We start from the raw sequence: 23722 nt of genomic DNA on the forward strand, positions 1-23722 counted from the left end.
ATGCAATCAATGACCAAAGCGCTGGCCCGGCCTGCTAATGGCTGACTTACAGACAGCATTTCCAAACACACATAGGAAAGTGCCAGGGCCTCGGGTTTTCTGCCCATTCTTGGAAATAAATTCCTCCCTAGGCCCAAGACACCTCGCTTTCCAAACGGCCTGCCGCGGTCAGGGCTCGGTGGCCGGACCCCTGACCGCGCCCAGAGCGGCCAGGAGCGGGTTAAGGGCGCCAAGATGGCCGGCTTGTTTTGCTCGCCCAGGCATCACGCGGAGGCTTGCCCTTTGCCTCCGGGGTCGCGGTCAAGGTTCCGCCGCCCTCGCTGGCTCCCGGCCCGGTGGAGCCTCCTCCCCTGCGCCCCGGAGCCTCGCGAACCTTCCAGATCCAGGCGCGGCGGGGCGGCCTGCCCGGAGCTTCGGGGCCGCTGCCGGCCCTTCTGTATCCCGGGGCGTCTGCAGCCCCGGGCGGCGGCTGGTGACGACGGTGGCCGCCCCGCCGCTCTTCCCCGACAGGCCGGCCTCCCAGGGCCTTTCCCGCCGCGCCGCGGCAGACGCCGTGCAATGGGCGTGGTAACACTGCCCTCCAGTGGCCAGTGTGCCGAACAGCACGCGCGGGACCCTCAAGGCTGTCTTGGACCACGGGGAACTGGCCTCAAACAGCTGGGGAAGTGCTTTGTAGATGGTTTCCCTAGGTAGCTCATCCAAAATCAGCTATTGGCCTGGCCCCAACTCAGTTTGTAGTTTACTGACTTCCACGGTGAATGTGGCTGCTGCTGGCCGCTTGGTCCTGGAAGCATCAACTTTGCTAGAACCACCAGCTTTGCTCGCTGACCCAGGCCCGGAGTCTAACATCCATTCCAGTATGCTATGTGCTCTACAGACAGAGCACAGAGAATAAACTGTGACCCTGACAAAGTTCCCACCCATATGGCACTTAGCAGAGAGGATATAGTTTTTTAAACACTCATAAACCTAAGACTGCGCTTGAAAACTTTAAATTTTATTTTATGTGTATGGGTGTTTGCCTGTATGTATTTCTGTGTACCGTGTGTGCAATGCACTCTGAGGCCAGAAGAGGGCTTCAGATCCCCAGAACTGGAATTGACAAATAGTTGTAAGCTATCATATGGATGTTGGGAATTGAACCCGGGTCCTCTGGAATAGTGGCAAGTGCTCTTAATTGAGAAGCCATCTCTCCAGCCCCTTGAAAATGTTTTAATACATTTATAAAATTATATTTATATAGTGTTGATGTGTGTGACTTTAATACACACACACACACACACACACACACACACGCTTGCATCAAAGTCAGGACAGTTTTCCTTCCAACATGTAGATTCTGGGGACCAAACTCAGGTCATCAAAAGCTTGTGCATCACCTTTACCAATTAAACCATCTCAGCCAGTTTGGAAATGTTTCCAAATTCCTATGAAGGGAAATATTAAGGCATTCAAAGATGACATATAAATAGGGAACTACAAACAGGTCCCAATTTATGATTATTTCACCTTTAAGGTGGTACAAAATTAATTTGCATTCAGGAGAAACCACAGCTGAATTTTATTTTAATTCTGCCCCCCCTTCCCCCACTAGCAATAAACATGATACTCTTTTGCAGGAAGTTCCTACAGTCACAAATGGAAAACAACCTGTGGTCTATGGTGTGCTGTGTTGCTAAGTGACGATGTTCAGTAAGTTAAGGTAGCGGGCGCACTTTTCACACCGCCTGGCGTTTTCTGTTTGTCACGGGCTAATTGGAACATGGCTTCACTATAAATCCTCAAGGCGCATCTGTGACTTAAACTGGGGGTAGGGAAGCTGTCACCAGAGGGCGTTCTGAGGAAACCCTTCAGTGGAATCTGGACGGAGGGAGTAGGAGGGCCCTGGGGAGAACCTAAGATAGTACTGGGAGTGAGAGATCCAAAGCATCGCCGTCCACGAAAAAGCTGAGGAGAGGCAGAATGGGCGAGGTCCAGACACCTGGTACCCAGGGACCTCCCTCTTCAGAAGGGATCCGGAATACTGAGATCTTAGCCACACCCAGGATGATACCTCGCCTTTAGGAGCCCCAGCCAAGTGCTCATGGACCATGAACTTCTCACAGAATCGGATTTGCTTAGGCCCTTACTTGAAGCCATGAGGCAGAGTCACGTTGGATAGAATGAGTTGTGTTGGGCAGCGGTAAAATGGATAGCATGTCAACTACCCTTCCGTGCGTTCCATGCTTTGTCTGGGGCCCATTGCTTCAGTGAACAGTGGTAAGTAAGCACCTGTTGTATGCTTGGCACTTGTCTTACAATCATGACATGCCAGGAGGGCCACAAAGGATGAGCCCACCCTGTCCTTGTCCTGCTGTTCCAAGCACTTTAGAGGACAGTCTCACTGTTTACTAACCCCCCTAAGGAGCCCAGGGTGGACAGGTTGGCACAGGCAGGGTACCCATACCAACTTGGAAAAGAGGATGGGGTTAGCACCAGCCAGTAACTCTTTGTTGTTCAGGCTTCGACACAGAGGCCTTTCCCATTTAGTCCTGCCAGCTTGCACAGTCACTTTCTTCATCAGAGGAATAGAGGATTAGGATACGTGTGTTAGACGGTCCAGCTCAGACCACCAGCTGAGGAGAGAGGAGAGTTCCTGTCCAGGGCCTCTGCCACTCTCCAGTGTTTGGCAAAGCAAGGTCTTTGGGGGTCAATGGACTCCAGGCCAGTTGAGCTGGGGAGAACACATAAAAAAAACAAAACAAAACAAAACAAAACAAAAACTTCTCTTTCCAATTCAAAGCAGTTCAAGTCAGCCCCTGATTCTGTGTTATCTCCAGCAAGTGGCTTAATCTCTCTGAGCCTCAGTTGCTTCATCTGAGAAATGGGAAAGCACAGCATTCTGCTTTGTCGGATGATTCCAAAGATTAGTAATAACAGCCACCATGCCAGGCACTCGGGGCTTCTCATGAGGTCATGTGTGGAAGTACTGGCCTCTGGCCAGCCAGGAGTCAAGCCCCATCATGGGAGCCACGGGTGCAGTTTCACAATAGCACTGGTGATCAGCGCATGTGGTTAACATTTAATGGGCGGGAGAAGTTTAGCAAGCCCTAGGCACATAGCAAGCGCTCAATAAATGACCTTCATTATAAGGCAGAGAATGGGGACCTGTGTGCAGAAGCCCCATGACAAAGACTGTGGAGAGGCAGGCAGCCCAAGGTGATGCTTTACCTCTTTCTTTCTCCCCAGGAGGGCCATCCCCTGGTGAGTTAACCAGCTCCCCAGGCTGGGATGTCAGCCCTTACTCACTTTACCCAGGGAGAAGCTTAATTAGCCACCCAGCAGCCACGAGCACCCCAGATGAAAGGTGCTGAGTGTGAGTATAAGGCGTGATCCCCATATTTATAACCAGGGTTGCCTTAGGTGAGGAAGGCCGGGGGCGGAGAGGCAGGCCAGATCAGGGACCTGCCTTGTTTATGACAGAGGTTCTCAGGAAAGAGTCTGAGAAGTCTGGGGGGGGATGGGGGGTGCAGGGGCCTAAGAGTGGAAGGGGTGGGGGTCTGAAAGGGACCAGAGGCTGAATGGTGTCCCAGGTGTTGCTTTGCCCCCTGTACCAGGAGCTCCAAAGCCAGGACATGAGTTTGGGTGGGGTGGGTCAGAGTGGGTAAAGGGCTCTGATCTGAGGCTGCCAGGTCTAAATCCCAACTCTACCTTGGCATTCTGTGTCCTAGAGCCGGACTGACAGTGCTTAATGGGGAGGTGCTGGCACCCAGTATGCCCATAAGGAACATCTGTGCATCCCATAGGCCCTACCTGAGCACCCAGCCTATGCCAGGTGTTGGAAATACAGCCCAACAGGCAGTAGGGTTTGCTTGGCTGCACAACAGATCCCAGGCACAAGAATAAGAGATAAGGAGGCCAATGCCTAGCAGCCTCTGCTCACCATGAGAGGCAGAGCGGTCACAAGTCACATGTCAGATGCTGAAGCAGGTAAAGCTGACGTGGGTAAACTCAGAGACAGGGTTGAGGGGCCAGGTCTGCAGCATAGGGATCTTAAGCAAATCTGGCAAAGCAGTCCCCTCTGCCTCAGGCTAAGGGATGCACCTACAGTAAAAACTGCCCTTGTTCCCTGGGTCCTGCTGGGGCTCCTGCAGTCTGGTCCAGTGAAGCCCAGAGGTACATCCCACCATGTCCCTGCCTAGGGTCTTGGAATTCACTCACTCACTCATTCATTCATTCATTGCCAGTCACTCTACTGGGCAACAAGGATATAAAGATTGAACATAATAACTAATTCATAGTCCCTGTGCTCTAGAGGGCTGAAATTATAGAGCAAGGCTGGGGATGTGATTCTGGTAGAGCACTTGCACAGAGTGTAAGAAAGCTGGGTTCCACCCTCAGGACTGAAAAAGAAAGAAAGAAAGAAAGAAAGAAAGAAAGAAAGAAAGAAAGAGAGAAAAGAAAAAGAAATAGCTAAGTATTAAAGTGTATGGTGGTATGAGGGCTAGACCAGCAATGGCCACATATCAGCAAGGCCAGGGAAAGTACCCAACCTGTGGGCAGCTGTAGCTAGAGGGTAGGGATAGGATGCTCAGATGCATCCCACAACCCCACCCCACCCTCCATCTATCTCAGTCTATCTCCACCAAAGCGGGCTTCCTGGTAAAGCAGGCCAATCACAAAAGTCTGGCTCCTCTACCAGCACTCATATCTGGGAGGCAGGCAGGATGGTCCAGCCAAGGAATCAGAGGCGGGAAGATGGTACCCCCACTGCATTGCCAGCGACCCTTAGCATCACTCCAGGAGACAGTATGGGCTGCTGGGCTGAGCTGAATGGCAGGGGCTTTCTCAGGACAAAACACTGCCACCAGCATTGTGCCATCCCCTCATGACAGAGCACTTCCTAGGTTCTAGGCATATAGTTCTTAAACCACTAAGATTGTTGCCAAAGACTTTCCCAAGGCCACAGGGCTAGTGTGCGGAGGATTTGCACTGCGGTCTGACTCACCCCAGAATTTACACACACAGTTCAACTTATCCCCCAAGCAAGCCAGCATTTGTTTTCCTAAAGAAGCCCACAATGATCCCCTGTGTGCCGCACAGGCTCCTAGCCAGGCTGCCTGCCAAGGAGTGAGGGACAAAATCATCCAACACAGTCCCCACCCCAGCCTCTCCCTCCCCTGCCTGGTCTCAGCCAGCCTGTCCACAGACAGGAAGTCCTTCCTGCCTCCAGGAAGCTCATAGAGAGCTGGAGGGAGCTGTCCCCACCAGGCCCAAGTGGGTAGACTGGGCCTGGAGAAGGAAGGGAACTGGATAAGAATCCTAAGTCCTGGTGGTCAGTGGGCCTCAGGTAGGAGCTAAAACATTCCCTTCAAGCCTGTCCACATGTCCACACCTCCGGCAGCTGTCCTGCCTTGGCAGGGAGCTGAGAGAGCAGGCTGGGTCTTGCTCCGGATACCTTAACTGACCCGAGGAAGCCCCAGGTGCCCTTCAGAGAATCAGGCACGGGGAATGGGTGCGTGGGAAGGTGGCTGATTACCATCTTCCATTTCAGGGGTGGGGTGCGGCCACCTACCTGGGGAGTATAGCCTTGTTGTTTGGCAGTGATGAGCCCCTGCCTGCCTCAGGCTCTGCAAGGATCAGACAGGGTAAGAGATAGGCCAAAGAAAGCCAGGACATGGTCCCTGAGAGCCGGGGAGGGGGGGAGGTGTCTGAGCTCCGTTCTCTGGGTTTCAGCTTTTCTGTTGTCTGTCATCAGAATCAGCAATGGAGACATTTTGTGAAGGAGGGAACAGGCACATGAACTTTCCCCCAGTGCCCAAGCGGATGAGTGAAGGGACCAGTGAGTGAAACAGTGGACCAGTGCACGGAGGGGCACATCAGTGCGTGGCTGAGTGGTCCAGCAACTGGATGAGTGAGTGTATCAGTGCACAGAGGAGTGGGTCAGTGGGCTGGGTGCATCAGGGAGAGCATCAGTGAATGGGCTAATGAGTAATAGTCCAATGGATAGGAGTATGGATAACGATTGAATAAGGGAACAAATAGGAGCAGAGTGGAGTGGCAGACAAGTGGCTCAGCTAGAGACAGAAACAATGGACTTTTGAAGAGATGCAAGAAGGGATGTGGCTTCAGAGAAACAGGGTAGCTCTTTGGGATGCTGGCTCACCAGGAAAAGTACCCCTAGATCTCCCTCCCAGAAAGAAGCCTTCAGGAAACTGGGGAGGCTCCAGGACCCTGCACACTGTGGCCACTCAGTGACAGACTGGGTCAATCATTGACAGGTCTTTGAGATCTCCATTGCTTAAGAGGACCCTGGGATTGACCTGCTGCCCCGTTTACCTAAGAGAGAGGATACAGGGCGGCATGGAAATGGCTCACCAAGGGGGCGCCACAGGGCCTTTGCCTTCTAGGTTAAGATATCACTTGGGGTCTAGACTAGAGGCTGAGGTAGACTGGACTGGCCCCAGGTGAGGAGCTGTCCTGGCAAATGTGGGTACTAGTTATTGGTCAGATGTAGTTCTGGGTACCAGAAACCTGGAGGGAGAGGGGGTTAGAGGCCTATGGTCCACCCCTAGCACCTTCTATGAGGAACAGAGAGAAAGTCACCTGAACAAGTTCCAAATTCTGTTCAACCATGAGACAAAGACTGACAAGAATGTCCTAGAGGGGAGTGAAAATGCCTTCCACCAACCCTTCGAGATGCTTTAGTGAGGCTACACATTAAAGTAACAGGACAGATTAACAGGAGAGAAATCATGTCCAATCCAGTGTTTGCACAGTCACCCAAAGTATGAGACTTGAACAAAAGTCACGAGTTTATATGGCAACCTGAGCTCAAGAAGGGAATCAGGATATGGGGCATCTGGGAGACAGCTGACATACAGCAAGAACAGCAGAACAGTGCTGGCCTTGTTAAAAAGAGAAAGTCTCTCTGGCCACAAAGGTCTGGAGCGACTCCTTCTGGGGTAACTGCACATGTATTTCCTTTGTGGTCATCAGTTTCTTACATGAAAGAGCAGGCTTTCAGAGCGACTCCCATGCCTACAGTCTCGGGATGAGTAGCTCAAAATACGCCAGAGAAATATATTTGGGGGTGGTATAGTCTGGTCTCCTACCCTCATGGTGTGAGTGAAGTGTCATGTGGTCTGTCACAGTCCCTCCCAGTTGTGAGTTGTTAGGACATACCATATAATCCAGTGAGGTAGCAAAGGTTCTGAAGGGAGAAAAGAAGTGTGGGGTGCACAGATGTCTGGTGAACAGGTGATATGCTCTTCTATGCCCTGAGGATCTGCTTGAGCTGCTTATCCTGTAGAAAATCTTTAATGGGACAGAGGGACAGACACATACTGCCCTCCCTCACATTCCTGACCTGAGTCCAAGGAAGCCACCAATGGCAAATACTCTGACCACCCTACCCTGGGACAAACTGAACAGGCTCATTAGCTTCTGTTCTGGTGTCTAGCCTCCTTTTTTGCAAAATGCCACAGAAGACGATTTAGGCTTGAAGCAAGGCAATTCTGCAGGGGCATCTGTAGGGTCAAATGCCTTAGGGTGTAGCCGGAACCCTGGGAGGTGGCGCGCACCCCCTAGTGGCCATTCTCCACACAGGCTGAACAGAGCTTTTGTACCAGCATTCCAGGTAAAAAGGTGGATTAGAGAGAAGCTTGTATGATGGGATGAGTCAGGAAAACAAAAAAATAGACTCTATTTAACAATATAAAGAGCAGAACATCCAACATCACAGTAGTATTAGGATCGCCAAGAAACGCGGAAGGCATCTCTAGCCATGCAGCTCTCCAGCAGGGGGAAGATGAAGAAGTCTCACCAGCAAGGTGAGCCAGGCAACCCTGGTGGCAAAGAGACTCTCAAGTTCATAGTTCTCAGACGCCTCAAGCCAGCTTTGGGTTTTGGTGAAATCATGACTCCTTAGGCATGATGGGTCAGCAGCGCAGAAATCTGTTCTATAATTCCCCATATCTTGAAGGGCTGTGGCTAGACACAATCTTGAAAAGGAACCTATTATTTAAAACTGAGCTTCACTAATTGCTCGGAGCTGATCACATAGGAATAACTGTGGAGTCTGATAGTCCCTAGCCTGAGATCAGAGATGGGTCGACCTCCAAAGCCACCCATCTACTGCCATGTTCACTGCAGCAGCAACTCAAGAGCCCTCAGACCACCCAATCCGCAGCCTTGCCCGGCTCGTGGGTTGTTTATTATCATCGGTCTTTGAAATTATGGGCTCAGGTCTGTCTGTACCATCCTCAGTGCTGTGTTTGCCTCCCTCTCCTTTCCCAGCGCGCTCAGGAGACAGCCCCTGACGGGAACAGTAGTCAACCCCGAAGGTGCAAACTGGACAGCCGTGGGAGAGCGGGACAGCCTGCCCAACTCCCAGTCTGCAGAACCAAGTGTGAGCAGCAAAGGTTCCTGGTTAACAACGAAGGGAAAATACTGAAGTGACAACTGGAGAAGACACCCGTCATCTGCCAGATGCCTAAACGCAGGCATCAGTCACAGGAAAGACAGAAGTCCTCAGGCACAGCTGAACCCTGTCCACCTGGCAGATCCCAGTTACAGAGAATTCAGAACAAAGCGGCTGCATAGTTTCCTTTGTGTTGTTTTACTTCTCCATGATACACCGTTTTTTCTTTTTATTAAACCTTCAGCAGTATCCCTACTTTATTTTTTTTTTATTTATTTTTTTTTTTTTGTTTTTTGGTTTTTTTTTGTTGTTGTTGTTGTTGTTTTGTTTTGTTTTGTTTTTCGAGACAAGGTTTCTCCATGTGTCTTTGGCTATCCTGGAACTCACTTTGTAGACCAGGCTGGCCCCGAAGGCACAGAGACCCACCTGCCTCTGCCTCCGGTTCAGGTGCACGTATTATGGCAGAGGTCAGAGGGCAACTCATGGGAGTTGTCTGTTTCTTTAAACCATGTGTGCTCCAGGGATCAAAATCAGTGTGGAGTTTGGTGAGCACCTTCACCTCCTGAGCCATCTCACCGGCTGACTTTATTATTTTTTAAGCTTCATTTTTTTATTGTCCTTCTTACATTTACATATCGTTACCACTGAGTAGGTGGTTTTGTTGTTGTTGTTTTACTTTATTGTTAAATTGTACATATTTATTTAATGTGTGTGGGTATCTTGCCTGTATATTACATCTGTGTGCTATATGCATGTCTGGTACCTACAGAGACCAGAGGAGAGCATCTAATCTGCTAGAACTGGAGTTATGGAGGGTTGTGAGCCACCATGTGGGAGCTGGGAATCAAACCCTGATCCTCTTAGAGAGCAGCCAGTGCTCTTTACCACTGAGCCATCTCTGCAGCCCCCTTGGGGGTCTTTTTTTTTTTTTTTTAACTTTCTTTGTCTTCACAGCATTCTTCTCCACTCTTCCTCTTCCCTGCTTTTATTAACCCCTCTCCCTACTCCTGTCCTTTGTCACATTCATTTGCTATCCCTAGATATACCCTAAATAATTTTTAGCTTGATAACACACTCCATTGATTTTGGCAGTCCCTGTGGTCACTGGTAGTATATTAACGGTTTTTAAATGTACTTCTTTATCTTGTTTGGTGTCGTTGTTGTTACAGCAACTTATTTGTCGTCTCTGGGTGGTCCTGACTGAGTCTTCATGAGTAGAATGCTCTCAAAGGACATCCCTGAATAAAACTAGAATACCCAAACCAGCAGATGAACAAATCACAACACAGAAAGCCAGGAGGTGGTGGCACACGCCTTTAATCCCAGGACTGAGGCAGAGGCAGGCGGATCTCTGAACTCGAAGCCAGCCTGGTCTATAGAGTGAGTTCCAGGACAGCCAGAGCTACACAGAGCAACCCTGTCTTGAAAACCCAAAGTAAATAAATAAAATCTCAACATAAGAACACAATAAACACAACAAAGTGAAGCAACATGACTTCTCTAAAACATTGTAATTCCTCAATTGCTGGATACAAAGATACTAAAATGGGTAAACTTCTTGGGGAAGAATTGCAGTACCTGTAAGATGATTAGTGAAACCAACCAGAGGAATGAAGTAAAGAAATCTATTGTATCCATGTTTACATGATTACACATATACATCACATATGCACTCACACAATGGTAAGTAATAGATAAAAGCTATACAATTAAAGCGCCAACTCCCTTATGAAAGTAAATAGACCAGGAAGGGGGAGAGGCTCCCACCCATAGCTTAGGAGCTATTAACTATTGATGGCTGTGGGGGCTGTGGGGAGAGTCAGTTCTCCTAAGGATGTGGTCCTAGTAGGTTATCCATGCTCCCTGGATGGCTCCTCACCGCTTAATCTATGGGCAGCACAAATTGGACTTGGTAGGGTTTTAAGTTGGGAGAGTAGGGAGAGTTAGGGGGGCTCTTGGAGCAGTTAGGGGGAGGGATGGAGGGTGATATCAAAACACAATGTATGCATGTACTAAATTCTCAAAGAATCAATAAAAAATAGCACTAGACTTCTCAACAGAAACTCTCCACCAAGAAAGCACGAAATAGTGTATTTCAAGTCCTAAAAGTAAATAACCACCAACTAAGATCGCTGTCCCTAGTAAAGTTATGTATAAAACTGACAGAGAAATAAAACCATTTCAAGACAAGCACAAACAGAAGTGAGTCATGGCCATGAAGCCGACATTGCAGAAGATACATCAAGTAATCCTAAACACAGAAGGAATAAACAGTCTCAGTTATGAAACACAAGAAGAAACAAATTCCGAGCCAGGCATTGGTGGCGCACGCCTTTAATCCCAGCATTTGGGAGGCAGAGGCAGGCAGATCTCTGTGAGTTCAAAGCCAGCCTGGTCTGTAGAGTAAGTGCCAGGACAGGCTCAAAAAACCAAAACCAAAAACAAACAAAATAAATAAATTCCATAAGAAGAACAGATGAACACAGAGCTATGTAAGAACCCATTATGGTCAACACAGCAAACCAGCAAAGCCCTAATATGAATAGGAGAGAAGAAAAATGAATCAACAATCCAACCAACCAGAACACAGTCAACAAAATTCAAACAATGAGCAAACCCTTGTCTATAATAATCTTAAATATAAAGGCCAGATGGTGGCACGTGCCTTTAATCCCAGCACTTGGGAGGCAGAGGCAGACAGATCTCTGAGTTCAAGGTCAGCTTGGTCTAAAGAGTGAGTTCCAGGACAGCCAGGGCTATTTATACAGAAAAACCCTGTCTCAAAAAAATAAAATAAAAAATAAAATAAAAATCCTAAATATCAATGACTATAACTCTCCAGTTAAGAGATGCAGACTATCTTAGAGATTTAAAACCAATACACAGCTCTCTGCTATCTCTAAGAAATACACCTCCCTGGCAGATGAAGCAGAGTGAAAGGACAGAAGTCAATTTACCATGTAAATGGAAGGCAAAAATGATGGCACAGCCATTCTGTTACCTGACATAGTGCCAGCAAACCAAATTAGTCCAAGGAGATAAAGAAGGTCACTACCTAGCAACAAGGAGAACGATCAACATCAGGGCTCCAAGTTTCACAACAACAAACACTAGTAGACATAAAAGTGCCGATGGATATTAAAACAATAGCAGTGGCTGACCTTAATTCTTCATTCCCGCCAATAGATTCCAGCCTAAAAATCAATAAAGAAAATTCAGAGAGTAAATCTGTGCCATACATCAAATGGGCTTAACAGACGTTTAGAGAATATCACATCCAACAGCATTACACCTTGGTAACAGGACATAGACAAATCAAGTTGGAACTAAGTTCTTCTGAATAGCCCTCATCACAGTGCCAAGTGGTACTTTGAAGAACACTGGCAGAAAATTGTCATCAAGAGTCTTACTTAGCTGTGGACATGCTATGTGCAACAATACCCTCACAGGTAAGATGTATCTACTGATGCAATAGTGGCAAGTCTATTATAGGGTAACCAACTACTTTCTGATTGGATTTCATGCCCACTTTACAGAAGGGAATTCACATCTGGTACTATAATCTAGTCAAAAGCCCTTGGCTGGGGAGATGCCGTGCATGGATAGACTGTGCTTCCACAAGAAGACATGGGTTATTAAATGAAAATTTCAGTGCTAGCTGTGGGATCCTCCCTACAAGTTATAGGTCAGTATATTATTGACTTGTTGGTTGTTGTGATAAAATACCACGATGAAAGGCAACTTAAGAAAGAATTTATTTTGACTTCCAGTTCTGGGGTCTTGCCATCCATAATGTCAGGGAAGGCATAGCAGCAGCAGCAAAAAGCTGAGAGGTCATATCTCACCATACACAGGAAGCAGAGTAAACTGAAAACAGGGTGAGGCTCTCAAAGAGCCAGCCCCGGTGACACACTTTCTTCACAAGGCCCCTCTCCTAAAAGTTCTACAACCCTTCAAATAGCATTACCAATAGGGAACCAAGTGTTTAAGCACACTGGGGACATTCCACATTGAAGCCACCTGTCAGGTAGGCCCCAGGGGACCTGAAAACAACACAGGCTATTGTGATTGTTCTCAGATGCTCACCAGAACTAGGCTGTAAGACCACATTGCTGAAGCAACAATACCTTTGGCTGCAGGACACAGAGACCTTAAGCTGAAACTGACCTGAAAACTTTCTGCTGGCTAGTTTTTATAGTGCCAGACGGTGCTATGCAGGCCACCAGGGAAGAAAAGCCATCACAATTACCAGCAATAAACTCTGAATGCTACCATACCCCAAACTGACAGGCTAGATGTGCCCACTGGTACAATAATGGCATGACAGCTATAGGGGTAGCCAACTGCTTTTGAATTGGATTTGAGTCCTGCTCTACAGGTGGAAATTCTGTGCCTGGTATTGCAAATCTGGTCGAAAGGTCATAGCTTAGAATGCCATAGGTCTGAGGGAGGAACCTATTATTATTGCCCTGCTAAATGAACATATCAAATTGCTGTGTGTGTGCGTGCGTGCGTGCGTGCGTGTGTGTGTGTGTGTGTGTGTGTGTGTGTGTGTGTGTGTGCTGCCCTCAATCTTGGCCAGAGAACTAGCAGTGGTAAGCAGTTGGTCAAAGTGCTAAGACTAAGTGACTGTTGAGTATTCAGCCCTAAACAGGACATCTGTATCACACTACACACACACACACACACACACACACACACACACACGGAACTTGAGACACATCTTGGAAAAGGCAGAGGAAATCATGTGAGAGCCAGAGCATGGGGAACTTGCTATGAAACCCTGTCTTCTGGACATGTCATGGCCACAGCTCTCTTGAACTCACTGCAGCTGTGGTCACCTACACAAGGCTCACACAAGGCCACACAAGGCCAAGCCAGCAAGATTGTCAGCATTCCAGCCATCAACACAAACTATAATCCATAGGGGGAGAACCCTACAAGCATTCATGAAAGGGAGAAGGGCATATGTTGAAGATTCCTTGGGAGTAGTACTAGCAGAGAGTGGGGTGGATATGATCAAGATATATTATTTACGTGTATGGAATTGCCACAGAGCAAATAAAAATATCTCATTAAAATAATTAAGAAGGAGGGGAGGAAGAAGAGAGACGGAACTTACATCAGAAGATGGTAGCACAACTCTAGACTTCTAAATAAAGCTTTCTTCTAATAATAATCACATCATCAGCCAGGCAGGGGGTGGGGGTGCACACCTTTAGTCCCCACACTCGGGAGGCAGAGGCAGGGGGATCTCTGAGTTCGAGGCCAGCCTGGTCTACAGAGTGAACTCCAGGACAGCCAGGGCTACACAGAGAAACCCTGTCTTGAACCACCACCACTACCAACAACAAAATAATAATAAGTACATCATCAATGGGAGCCGGTTAGTCCATCCTCACGGGGAGGCTATCTCCATAGCAGCCGGTAATGGGAGGACTTGGGGTGTCAATCAGCTGTCATCTGAACTGTGCACTGCTTTCTAGGCTCCTTGCTTCTGCCGCTCTGATTCCACAGGTTCCCTCCAGCACAGGGATTCTTCCTCTCTTGTCATGTGTCCCCACTGTTATGTATTACTGGAAATGAGGCAGGGAAGTAGAACCCCTCTTGATGGCTAATGGGTCAACAATACAACTGTCTATATTTTGCCCGTATTGTCTCTTTTACCCCTTATACCAGCCCTGTATGGAAGGAGTCATCAATCTTTGCAATGGGACTAGTCCCAAAGTTAGCTGTCACTCACTTCTAACCCTATGCCTACCTAAGCCAAACTAGGTCAAGCCTAAGTTAAGGCTCAGCAAACTTAAAACTATAACTATTATATAAATGTATCTTAGGAATGGAGGGATGGCTCAGCGATTAAGAGCACCTGCTGCTCTTCCAGAGGATCCAGGTTCAGTTCCCAGCACCCACATGGCAGCTCATTGCTGCCTATGACTCCAGCTTCAAGGGATCCGACACCTTCACAGACATATATGCAGGCAAAAACACAAATGCACATGAAATAAAAACAAATAACTTTTAAAACTGTACCTCGTATAAAATATAAGAGATGTCATCAAGCAAATGGTTTTTTTTTTTTTTTTGTAGTTTGTGTGTTTGTTTGTTTGCTTGCTTGCTTGCTTGCTTGAGAAAGGGTCTCACTGTGTAGTCCTAGCTTGCTTGGAACTCACTATGTAGACTAGGCTGACCTTGAACCCAGAGATTTGCCTGCCTCTGTCTGCAGAGTGCTGGAATTAAAGGCTGTATCACCATACCCAGCAAATGTATTTTTTTTATATTTAAAACAATAACTATCATCCTTTAAGCATAACAGAGTTGTGTTAGACATCAATAAGAACTAAAACTGGAAAATTCACAAACCCATGAAAATTTAAAAATTAACTTCTTAGCTAGGCGGTGGTGGTACATGCCTTTAATTCAGCATGGGGGTGGGGGAAGAAGGAGGCAGAGGTAGAGATCTCTGAATTTGAGGTCAGCCTGGTCTACAGAGTAATTTCCAGGACAGCCAGGATACACAGAAAAACCCTGTATTAAAATAAATAAATAACAAAAACAAAAAAACCAAAACAAACAAACAAAAACCCAAAGACAAAACCAAAACAAACAAAAAAACTTCTTAAATAACCAATGGATTCAAGAAGAGTCAGGAGAAAAATTTAAAAATACTAGAGCTGGAAGAAGAGAGACTATAACACAGCAAAAATTATAAGATAACAAGGAAATTACTGCTACAAATATAGCCATCATCACTAAAAAATAAAAATAAAAAATAAATCCCATCCCTAAAGATACACTGGAATCAGCAAATAGTAAATAAAAGAAAAGGCAAATTTATTACATGTAGGGAGGCAGTCACGTGATATAATTACTACACCCCAACATGGTTCTGAAGCTTCTTACATCCCCCATTTCTATAGGAAAGACAAGAATGGGCAATCTTATAAATGACTTTAGGGGAATTCAAAGGCCTGGGACAAAGTCTGTTTGGCTAACAAAATAGAGGGTCATTTATAAATGATTGTCTTTCCAATGGGACCAAATAGAAGACAAATGTGTGTGACAACAGTCTGTGGAGGTATTGAGTCGGTCCTTTTGCAATCAGTATAGTTAATGGAGAATCAGAGAAAGGACTTTGGGTAATTGTTTTCTCCCTGGGCCCTCTAGAATCCAATCAAAGAAACAATAGGGAAAAGGCTCTCAGGGCACCCACTGCATTCAGCGTCTCTTCATTTGAAAGGAACAAGCACACTGGGGTGCCACACTGTGAGGTGACCATCCCTGAACTTCCCTCACTACATTAAAAACAACAGTCTCAGCTCAAGAACCCAGCTTTGTAACCTAAGGGACTAAAAGGAAAATACTAAATACAGCCCAAAGCAGAAGGACAGAAATACTGAAGATGGGTGCGGAGGGAAATGAGTGGAGAAAAGAAAGAAGGAAAGGGAGAGGGGGGTAGGAGAGGGAGGAGAAAAAGAGGAGGAAGAGGACGGGAGAGACAGAGGTAGGAAGGGAGGGGAGGGAGGGGACGAGAGAGTGAGCCAAGGAGAAAGGGAGGGGCTAGAGAGCTTGATCCGCTGCTGAGAGTACTTGTGATGCTTGCCTAGGACCCAGGTTCACAACCGTCTGTAACTCCTGTTCCAGGGAATCCAATGCCCTCTCCAGCCTCCACGGACACCAGACACCTGGGTGGTACTTTTAAATACATGCAGACAAAATGTCCAGACTTAAAAAAAAAAAAAAAAAAATGCTGAGCTATAGATGGCTGCCTGTCACAAGCTTCCATCTACAGGGTTCTGAAGCTGGCGATCAGAACAGCAGCTGCCCCCTGGGGGAGAGATTGCTTGTGGGGAAGAAGGAACTTCCCTGGAGTTGCTGCTGATGCCTTATACCTTGACTGAAATCCAAATTACATGGGCAGACCCCTGTTAAAACTCAAGAGGGCTGGTGGGGCTGAGGAATGGCTCAGTGGGGAAGAACACTGGCTAAGACAGGAGGAAGCCCTGAGTCTGAATCCCCAGCACCCATGAGAAGGCTGGTTGTTGGCTTCTGCAGTGCTGGAGAAGCAGAGACGGGGGTTGCAGGGTTTGCTAGTCAGTCATCCTAGTTGAAAAAATGCAAAGCAGTGAGTCCCAGGTTCAGTGACACTCTGTCTCAAGGAAATAAAGCCAAGAGCGGTGGAAGCAGACACCCAGTGCCACTCTCTGGCTGCCACAAGGCATGTGCACACTCATGCATAACACACACATACATACAATCAGTACATATATTAATCGTGTGTAAGTTTTACTTCCACCCAAAGGGTGCACACTCACACCACAAGGACATTTGCTCAACCGTGTTCACAGCAGCGTTATCCGTAATAGCCAGAACCTGGAGACAACCTAGATGCCCCTCAAGTGAAGAATGGATAAGGGAAATGTGGTACATTTACACAATGGAGTACTACTCAGTGGTTAAAAAAAAAAAAAAAAAAAAAAAAAAAAACTATCATCCTGAAATTTGCAGGCAAATGGACAGAGCTAGAAAAAAAAATCATTCTGAGTGAGGTAACCCAGACCCAGAAAGACAAATATAATATGTACTCACTCATAAGTGGATATTAGACATAAAGCAAAGGACAACCAGACTACAGCCACAATCCCAGAGAACCTAGGTAACAAAGAGGACCCTAAGAGACATAGATGGATCTGCCTAGGAAGGGGGAAAAGACAAAACCTCCTGAGAAAATTGGGAGTGTGGGGGTTAGAGGATTGGTGGAGAAGGAGGGGTTAGGGGGATGGGGGAAAAGGTATAGCTCAATAAAAATAAATAAATAAATAAATAAATGGAAAAAGTTTTAATTCGAAGGGCAATTCTTAACACTGACAAGTTGTCCGCCCAAGGAGGTCTTCAGGAGAGAGTACTGATGGGTCAGACGCCCCTACAGTGTTTTCTTGCTGCATCTCACTGTGCCATCCAGGTTCATGACCTTGAGTTCTGGCTGAAAACTGTGCTTCTCAAACTCTCCTATGCAAGCAGGTCAGCTGGACAGCCTTGCAAGACCCAGGCTCTGTGTCTTGTAATAAGGTTCCAGGTGTGGCTGCTGCTGGCCTGGGGACCACACTTGGTGTATGTAACAAGGACTGCGAATCTTACCTTCCCACCTATTCACCCTCATCCCTACTGTTTATCCCTCTCCAGCTTACACTCTTCCCTTTCAGCTCTACCCAGGTCTATCGTAGCCCACGCTGTCTCCGGTGCCTCAGCCTTCATTGCCATACCAGAACTTTAGACAGTCAGGCCTCCTTCAGAACTGTTCATACCTCGGCGCCTGAGTGACTCCCAGCCTCATGTGTCACTGGAGCATGACCACAGACTTTCCCTCACACTGGCCTCAAACTTGGGTTCCCCTTAGTGACCCTAAAAGCTGACACTTTCCCCAACTCTGCACATCGCAAACCAGGCCTTCCTGTCTGGCTCGCCCCTCTCCCAGATCCTTTCTGTCAGTCTATATCTCCCATTCCCGGGATCCCAAACTAGAGGAGACCCCATCAAAGGCTCCAATCCCCACCTCAAAGCCTGCTCTGCTCACTGCCCCAGCTCTGCTCACTGCCCTTCCCTTCCACCAGGCTCTGAGAAGGCAAACATGGGGGAGGGTGACATCTTGTCAAAGCCCTGTCTCCCCTCACAGCAGGTGGGCGGGGTAGGGGTTCCCTTGCCTGGCTCCAAGCAGCCTTGTACCCATCCTGACTGTAGCAACCTCTATCCTAAACTCAGGGTTCGGCGGGTAGAGACTTGACCTCTTCAGCCCTGAGGCATGTCTCAGTTCAAGCCCTAAGCCATTCTCTGAAGTTCCCAGACCTTCCCTGGCAGCCCCAAACCCCTTCCTCCCACAAGCTCCATGGTGGTTTCTCTCCACCCTCCTTAAGATGGCTCTTGGGAGGATATTTTATTTTCCCAGACGAGCTCAGCAAGGCAACTTCTCCTCCTAAGAGGTTAACCTAATTGCTTTTCCCAGAAGAAAATCCTCAGAGGTTTCCCTTGTGGTAGAATAGGTGGTTTGAAAATTATATGTTCAGGGCACCATGCTGGTTACTATATTCAGTTCATTTTCCCAGATGGTGGTACTGGAGAGCACAAGCGCCACCTGCTGGTCCACGGCAGGATTCCAGGAGAGGACGGGTGCCATTGAGAGTCAGGAGCATAGCACGCTCAACATGCACAGTCCTCTGTTGGCTGAGAAGCGAGGCCACAGGTCAAGGGTTCAGCCTGCCGCTCATTTTTAATGTTTCTCACTTTCAAAGCCCCGTGACAACTGTGACAGTCAATGTGTTGGCTTTCTCAAACATAAAATGTTTGATTTCCAGGAGTGGAGAGTAAGAGAGACAAAGCTTACCAACAATAGGGAAGAACGATGTACAGTATCTGTCTGTATGCACATGTCCAGGATCACGTAATACCCCAGAGGACCTCATCATGGCCTCCTTGAACGACAGGAATCTGACACCAGTACAGAAGCATGGCTTCTCTCTGCCCTTCCTGTACAGTCGTCTTCCTTTTTCCCCTAATGATTCCAGAGTCCCTCCTCCCCAAAGCAAGCCATAAGTTCTAGAAACTTCACTGTCTCACCTCCCCCTGAAAGACACCAGCCCCAGGAAGCAGGAATGTTGGGCAGACAGGCTGAGAAGTGTCTGGACAGAAAGGTATTGCTGGCCTGTTGTCTGTCACCATCAGATCGTGACCTTTCACTCAGGCACAATTCTGCATTACTGCCCATCCTTCACTGAACCGAGGCATAAAGATAAATCTCTTCCCCTGTCTCACTTCTTTATGTCTTGTAAAACTTTGATCAAATCAACATGTTATGCCTTTCTCTTGTTAGCCTGTCTCTTGTCACAGAATATTGGTCATGACCCTTACTTTGAGTGAGAAGAGATAGCCCCTCTCTTTGTCTGTTTCTCCCTCCCTCCCTCCCTCCCCTCATACACACACACACACACACACACACACACACACACACACACACACACTCACTCACCACAGAGAGACAGACACACAGAGGTGTGTTCCAGAGGAAATGCAGTTCAAGCCTGGTCTGAGGACCCCCCTGATCACTTGGTCTAGTCAGCCTGCTTCCTTATCCATAACAGAACCCTGCTCCCCTCCCAGGCCCTGCCGGACAGAGCTCACTCCACAGCCCCACACAGGGCTTACAGTAGGGTGAGGGTCAGCTAAGCTCGGCCCTAAGAGCAGAGGGCCTGTGGGTGATGCTGTTGGTCTCTACTGTAGCTCAGTTCCGCCCCGCAGAGGATTCAGAGGGATAAAATGACTACCCTGGCCTGGGAAGGCTTGATTAGTCACACATGCTCAAGCACACATGCTCTAGCACACATGAGGGGAGCTGGCCCAGCAGCACCAGATACTCGAGCAAGTTCTCTGCCAAGCGCAAAGAACACAGTAAAGAAAGAGGAGAGCACAGGCCCTGGCCAGAACAGAAGGACGAGGCAGGCTGCCTCAGGCCTGGCACAGTTAGTCCTAGCTGCTAGAGGGCCTAAGCAGGAAGGTTCCTTGATCTTAGTAAGTAAGACCTTCTTGTTCCAAAACTAAAACAAAGGCTAGGAATGTAGCAGAGTTGGTAGAATGCTTGCTTATCGTGTATGATGCTCTGGGTTCAATCCCCAGTTCCATACAAACTAGGCATGTTGGCACATGCTTAGAATTCCAGCACTCGGGAGGTGGATACAGGAGGATCAGATGTTCAAAGTCATCCTTGGCTAGTCAGTGTGTTTAAGACCAGTATGAACTACATGAGACTCTGTCTCAAAAAATAAAATAAGACGTCCAGCAAACCCCACATTCTTTTTACCTTATGAGAACAGAGGGAAGGTGCCACCTGTGAGTCTACAAGTTGGCCTCTCTTTGGGTTCCAACTGCTGTGATTAAACAGCATGACCAAAAGCTACCTGGGGAGGGAAGGGTTACACCAGCTCTCAGCTCTCAGGTCACACTGTCACCAAGGGGAGGCAGGGCAGGAACTCAAAGCAGGAACCTGGAGGCAGAAACAGAAGCAGAAACCATGGAGGAGCGCTGCTTACAGGCTTGCTTCCCAGGCTTACTCAGCCTGCTTTCTATACCATCCAGGGCATCATGTCCAGAAGTGGCATCACTCCCAATGGGCCTGCCACACTAATCAAGACATTACCCCATGGACTTGCCTACAGACCCATCTTAAGGAAGTGATTTTCTTACTTAAGATTTCCTCTTCCCAAATAGGTCCAGGTTTATGTCAAGTTGAAGGGAACAAGTAACAAAGGGCCTTCACCAGACATTGAACTAGGTTTGACCTTGGACACAAGACTCTGGAATTGTGAGCAATCCATTTTTGTTGTTTGTAAGTCATCCAGGTGAGCAGCAGGAATTACCATCTTATCACCCAACCGCACACTCAGAAGTTTCCAGGAAGCCCAGGTTCTTGGCTATGGCCCACCTGACTTGAGAGCTGCTCAGTAACTTGGCCTCAGGGACCTGGTTCCACCTCCCATCCTCCCCAGATCTCCATGTGGTTTTCTGTTGTCTTTCCAGACCCATGGGGTCCTAACTGGCCAGCCTGCTCCTCTATCCACGCCCAGGCCCTTTGTAAAGAGGCCTGACCAAGTTCTTCCCCAAGGTGGCAGTTTGGGGAAAGACAGTAATTACAAGCTCTCTGTCAGATTGGAATTGGCTAGCAACATACCCAAGCCAGAGCTCCCATTTTCAAAAGTGCAATGACATAGTAAGGCACTTGGGAAGATCTGTCTAGGTGCCAGGCCAGGCCACAACAGACCAAACCAGAGTCACTGTCCACAAGGAAGCAGAGGAGGGTTCTTTTTCTTCTACTGGGCCCAGCAGCCTGACCCCCAAACACTTGATTATTCTCCACCCAGCACCGTCCTCTCCCCAGACACGGGCTCATGTTTTGGCATGTCCCACGTATTCAGTGCCCCAAGTCAGGTGAACCATCTGGTATCTTGGCTGGGAGACTTCCTCCCAGCATTACTAGCTCAGCATAGCCTATTCAGGGTCTTCTCTGGGTCCCTGTGTCTCTGGAGACAAGGATATTAATGAGGGTAACCTTCCTGCTTCTGGGGTTTGTTCAGTTCCCACCAGCATGGAATGCTCAGCATGTCAAGTCTGTATTCTGGTGACCACGGGGCCAACAGCAGCATGGATGGCAAGCAGAACAGAGCCCTGAGCCACAGGATACCCATTACACCTTAGGTGGCATCAACTCTAGCTCTTCTGGCAAGCTCTGTGCCGTGACTCAGTTTGCTCTACCTACAAAGAAAAACTGTTCACTAAGGAGTCTTTTACCACAGTCTTCCTCAAATAGGGTGGAATGTCGTGGAGATCTGGGGTGTGCAAGTGTTCGTCACAGAGTGCCCTCCCAGACTGGAGGCTCAGTCCCTAGCTAGTAAATTCCCCAAGGGTATGCTGTTCCTTTGCTCACTGGGTCCTGGGGACCCTTTAAAGAAATGCACTTAGAAACACTACCCTAGAGCCTAGGTACATGCCTTTAATTCTAGTACTCAGGAGGCAGAGGCAGGTGCATCTCTGTGAGTTCAAGAGTAAGTTCCAGGACAGACAAGAATAGCTAAGGCTACACAGAGAAACCCTGTCTTGAAAAACCAAAAAGAGAAGGAAAAGGAAAACAAAAAACAAAAACAAAAAACAAAACCCACTACCCTAGAATGGCACCTTGGCATTTGAAAAAACAGCGAAGCCTAAGAAGGTCATGTCTGACTTTCCATGCCCTACCCTCAGAGACACCAGGAAGCCCAGCAAGCAGGCCTTGCTAAGCCCCACCCCCAGTGTGTGGCCAGTCAATCATCATTCACTTTCCATCATTCAGTCACGGTTCTGCGACTGTCCATAGAATCACACAGCTTTCCCTGTCTCTCTGGCTCTTCATCTTTTCAGGGCTCCTGGGTCACCTGAAGCTTAACTTGAGTTATTACACTTTTCTCTTGCATACCTGTCTTTGATACAGGAGTGTAAAGTCAGGACCCTGGTGATGGCTGACTACAAGATCAAGGCCATTTTAAAAGCAATGCTATGACTCTACTTGCTTACTCACCCATTCTGGGTGTTCAATGAAATTTTCAGAGGCTACATGTTGTATACATTGCAGTAGACCAAATGCAAGAAGAAATTCAAAAATGTTTCTGGAGATTCTCTTGTCCTACCAGGTCCCTGCCCTTCTCAGACTCAAATAAGCACACGAACGCTATATTAGTTATAAACTGCTGGCCGATGGCTAGGGCTTCTTATTGGCTAGCTCTGTCTTCATTATTAATCCATTTCTATCAATCTATGCATTTCCACATGATCTTATCTTAATGGAGAATGCATGGCATGTCCTTTCTTCCCAGTCCCTACATGGTGACCCTTCCGGGCCACTGTTTATGTTCTAGTAAGGTAAATAGTAAAAAAGTTTGCTAAATTTAAAGAGCAAAGAGTGTAACTCAATGGTAGAACAGCTGGCTAGCCTGTATGACTGGTATTGTAAATATTTTGTTTTTGTTTTTGTTTGTTTGTTTGTTTGTTTGTTTGTTTGTTTTTTGGTTTCTCAGTATTGTTTTGGAGCCTGTCCTGGAACTAGCTCTGTAGACCAGGCTGACCTCAAACTCACAGAGATCTGCCTGCCTCTGTCTCCCAAGTGCTGGAACATTTGTAAAATATGAAAATGCCCATTAGAAGAAAAATAACACCAGGAGGTGGCAGCAAGCGCCTTTAATCCCAACACTCAGGAGGCAGAGACTGGTGGATCTCAGGGAGTTTGAGGCCAGCCTGCTCTACAGAGTAAGTTCAGCTTGCTCTACAGAGTAAGTTCTACGGCAGCCAGGGCTACGCAGTGAACCCCTGCCTGGAAAAACAAAAACAAACAAAATCAGGGCTGGAGATGTAGCTCTGTGTTCAAGTCCTTGTCTAGCATGCACAAGACTCTGAATTCGACCCCTCACAAAGAAAAAAGCAATTAAGGATGGGAAAAGTCCTTATGATTCTTTATTAGAGAAGTTTGAAACAGGTACCATAAAAGTCGGGGTGAGTATTGGGCTGGAGAGACGGCTCAGCAGTTAAGAGCACTTGCTGCTCTTGCAGAGGACCTGGGTTTAATGCCCAGCATCCAACTGTGGCTTATAACTGTCTATAACACTAGCTCCAGGCATCCAGCACCCTCTTCTAGTGTCTATAGCTGCTGCACACACATGTTGCATGCAGACAAAATACACATACACATAAAATAAAAAGAAAAACATATTTTAAAGAATTATGATAGGAAAGATGGTTTATTTAGTGGGT

The sequence above is a fragment of the Phodopus roborovskii genome, unplaced genomic scaffold (assembly GCF_943737965.1).
Source record: "Phodopus roborovskii unplaced genomic scaffold, PHOROB, whole genome shotgun sequence".
Lineage (NCBI taxonomy): Eukaryota > Metazoa > Chordata > Mammalia > Rodentia > Cricetidae > Phodopus > Phodopus roborovskii.